Source organism: Aptenodytes forsteri, unplaced genomic scaffold (assembly GCF_000699145.1).
Source record: "Aptenodytes forsteri isolate BGI_AS27 unplaced genomic scaffold, ASM69914v1 Scaffold11, whole genome shotgun sequence".
Classification (NCBI taxonomy): domain Eukaryota; kingdom Metazoa; phylum Chordata; class Aves; order Sphenisciformes; family Spheniscidae; genus Aptenodytes; species Aptenodytes forsteri.
This window is the reverse complement of record NW_008794155.1, coordinates 2656103-2660147: the sequence shown is the minus strand read 5'-3', so window position 1 is coordinate 2660147 and position 4045 is coordinate 2656103. Positions and strand designations below refer to the sequence as shown.

At 40.5% G+C, this 4045-nt stretch overlaps 1 long non-coding RNA gene across 1 annotated transcript; it reads right to left on the bottom strand.

The window, feature by feature from the left end:
• Positions 1-136: 136 nt before the first annotated feature.
• On the bottom strand, positions 137-4045 carry LOC103899235. Its single transcript, XR_657595.1, has 2 exons — positions 3958-4045; positions 137-3809 (listed from the first exon to the last, which is right to left on the bottom strand). It is a non-coding gene; the product is annotated as an uncharacterized LOC103899235 (long non-coding RNA).

The window sequence follows — 4045 nt, the reverse complement described above, 5'->3', positions numbered from 1 at the left end:
CTTATACATACATACATACATACATACATACATACATACGCTGCTGAAATCTTGTAGAGATAGGTTTGAAAGAGATAAAGAAAAAGATTGAATACTTGTATCTTAACTGAGATGGCTATAGAAGAGAACTACCACCTTAGTGTTCATAGTTTATTGTTTAAATTAGTAACAAAAATACCGTTTATTTTAGCAAATATAAGCACATTTTGCAAACAAATACAGACTTTTTGTAAAGAAGCAGATTTTCCAATAAGATATGAGAAAGGAAACTTCCATTTTGTAGAACGGAACTGAAAATAGTAGCTAACATATGAAAGTACTTTGACTTACTTTATGATTAATTCATAAATAACCAAGTACTATGTTAAATACTTCTTTAAACTTAACCAGTAAAATCAAACAACATGATTTATTTGTTTTGCTTGGTGCTGTTTTTATACTGTGATGTACCAGGCTAAGTACAATGATTTATTTATACAAAGTACTATGCTTGGAATATTTTAACAATCATTTAATAGGATCTAAGATCAAATGGTGTATATCACCATTTCTGCTTTATTCATGCATCATGTAAATTGAATAGCCAAGTGTCTACAGGAAAACAAAGAAGGGATGGGCATTAGGCATGCCTCTGTTCGTACATACAGCACAGAACACAGTGGTGAGTCTGTGGGAAAAAACAATGTCTTCAGCAGAACAAGAGGGTGCTTGGCACCTCTGGAAAAACGCGCACCGTTCCAATGCCTGACCATCAAGGAAGGTATTCGCTCTTAGACACCCGAGTTTCAAAACTTTGGCTTATAAATATATATTTGTGCATGCCAGGAAGAATGCCTCTCCACCAAGTGATTAAAAAAATAGAACTGATAAGACACACAAACTCATACAGTAAAAATTCAGTAAAATACCTAATGACAAGTGAGCTCTTTATGTGTGAAATCCGAGCACTCAATTCATCTGTGTCTCTAGAAATTAAATTCTTTTTCCCAAGGTTTATAGAAAACCCATTACACAGTAACAGCTCAATCCTGTATCTTTTTCGCTCCTGGGGGTAGGGAAGTTTTACATTATAAATAAACTTCAGCAAAGGTAAGGATCTGTTCCCATTTGTCCCCGTTTAAATACATAGTGTTACATAAGGATAAATGCAGGCTTGGGGTCTGTTCCTCTGAGAAATCACTGTCATAGTTGTTTTGGATAGATATTATCTGTCTATACCATGAATATTTGGGCCACAGTGCTCTGGGGCCTAATTTCTGCCATGATCAATCAGTGTTACTGGAATTCCAATATTATTTAGCAGTTGAAACCCTAGGCATTACACTGAAATCTTCAAGCCCAGCTGAATTCAACAGTTTGTCCTGAGTGAAGAGAGAAGAATGTAATGCTACACTGAGCCACCTTACACAGGAGATACGGCCAAGTCGTAACAGCCTGCTCCTGCTTTTGTCATTGAAAAGCATTTTGTATAAACTTTATACAAAACCAGGGAGACGAAATCCCATTTAAACTAAGAACATCAAATTCCTGTAGAATTGTGCAAATTATTCATGAGAGTTTCAAGTCACGAGCTTTCAGCTAATACTATGGTGCAAAAGTAGACCTCACTTTTTTATACGCATTTCCTTTAATAACTAAGTATAGAGATATCCTATTAAATCCAAATACGCTGCATTTGCCAAGAACTAATCTTAAAACTCTTAAAACTGCAACACCACCACCACATTTTGAAAACCTGAAATAATTAATTTATTGTCTTTCTTAAGAATTGCAAAATTCAGAGCAAACTCAATGCAAAATTTTCCTAAAATTGTTTGAAATTGCATTTTTTTTGCCATTTTAGGGTATCATACTAAATGATACAGCTAAATGAATAGATTTGTATTAACTGCCTGTTAAGCAGGTCAGATGCTTTGGTTTAATGTGTTCATAAGAATGTAGAGCTTAACTGTAAGATCAGCTTTAATTACAAAGTAAATGATTTTTTAAAAGACAAACGCTTTCAAATTCATTTTAAAAAAAGCCAGGAAGACATGTTTGTAGCAATCTATACCCACGCACACATGCCGACACAATACAAAAACGAAAAAGCACTCTGTATAAACTTGAAGGAGTTCCAGCTTCATGAATCAATGCCAAAGCAAAACAAAGATCATAACCTGGCAGCAATTTAAAGTTCCCTATTTAAAAAAAAAAAAAAAAAGATAGAAACCTTGTAAAAACAAAAACCTCTTCTCAATTCAGGAAAAGACGGCATGTAGCTTTTAATAAGTGAATAGACCGACACGATGTGGAATCGCTGGAACTTTGCTTCGGTATTTTTCTTGATTAGGATTTTAAAGGAGACGTTTACGGCAGGTTCTGTAGGTACAACAGATTTTTCCTCATCGTGATAAAGGAAAGGTAGTCAGCACGTGTTGGGGAGGGGAGAAGGAGAACTAAAAATGTGAAGTTGCACGAGCAATATACCAAGATCTTGTTCTTGCTAAGTTCTTCATAATAAATGCCAGAATTTGCTTTGCACTCATTTAGGGGAAGAAGAGAAAATTCTACACAGAAAGTAAAGTGAGCAACGCAGCGCTGCTTCTTCAGTCCTCACGTTTGGCTAAAGCAGCAAGGCTGGCCGGGAGAACTGAACAGATGGCATCAGGGGAGAAAAAAAGAGACAAGTATCCTTCGCAGCACTTCTCAGAGTGGTACGGTTACCAAGCTTTTAAAGAATACAGAGTGCCTCCCAGAGTAACAAGTTAAAGATTAATTAAGGCCTAATTAAATCTATTATAACTATAAAAAACATTGCAAAATTAAACTAGCTATATATTTTTTTAAAAACCACCATTCCTGGGGTTTAAGATTTTAGCCTGCTGCTTCATTAATGTCCAAAACTGAAAACGTAACATGCATATTTGGTTTTTAGACTTACTTCTTAAAAAAAATGTATACAAGTTAATAAACTGAGGGGAGATAAATGACATCAGCGATGTACAGGCACACTTTGGGAATGACCTGGGTGTTGGGTAAACGTAGAGAGCCCTCGGGGAACCCTCCTCACCCCGTGCTTGCCAGACAGATTTAGGAATATCCCGTGCTATTTAAAGGACTGGCATGACTCGCAGCGTTAATAAGGAAAGAGCATCGCTTACGCAGCACTTCTCCACTTTCCTCTCCCGTCCTGGCTACGTCCCGTGTCGATCTGCTGCTGTGCCTACGCGCACAGCGAACCGTGGTGCTTTCACTGGAAGTTTCCCGACTTTCTGTGAACACCTTAAAATAATCTTCCAGCATTGTTCGAACCTCTCGAGCATGTCAGCTGTCGGTATCAGCCCCCCACCCCAAGAATTGGCGTGCAGCTGGAGGAGTGGGCGGCAGTGCTGCGTGCAGCCCAAGCTGGGCTGAAGGCGTACAGCACGACGTGTTCATGACAGGTTCCCCTGACAGGAGACACTGTGTGTTTGGAAGTTCAAGTTTCACCATGTGACACAGGTTTAGGAGACATCAGGGTCGGGGCTTGGCTGCTTAGGTTTAACATTTCTTGCCCTAAAATAGCTGCCGCACCAGGTGCAACTGTCTCAAGAGCATTCAATTTCATTTGCAAAATACCCTGAATGAACCTGTCACAAAGTGAAACAAGGTGCAAAGGCTTAAAAAGTAACTCTTTTAGGACTGCGTTATTTAAATGTAAACATATAGCATGAGCGCGGCGACGTTACCCAGAGCAGTCCGGTCACTGCAAGGTTTGCCCGAGATTCTCAGCCGATTCAGTGCCCACCTAAAGCCGGACCGGACAGCGGTTTCTCTCCTTCTCGGTGCTGTACGAGTGACAAAAAGCACAGGTTAGGAGAAACCACGGACGCCCTTCAACCCTCGGTTGGGACAACCCCACACCCGCGGTGGAGACCGATAACCACCCTCCGCCGAGCAGCGCCCGAAGGGGGATCCTCGGGAGCCGGCCCTTACCCGCTTCCGCTGCTCGCTGAGGCAGAAGGTGCAGATGGGCCGCGGCGCGGCGGCGCCCGGCTGCGGGCAGGGCTGCGGGCAGGGCTGC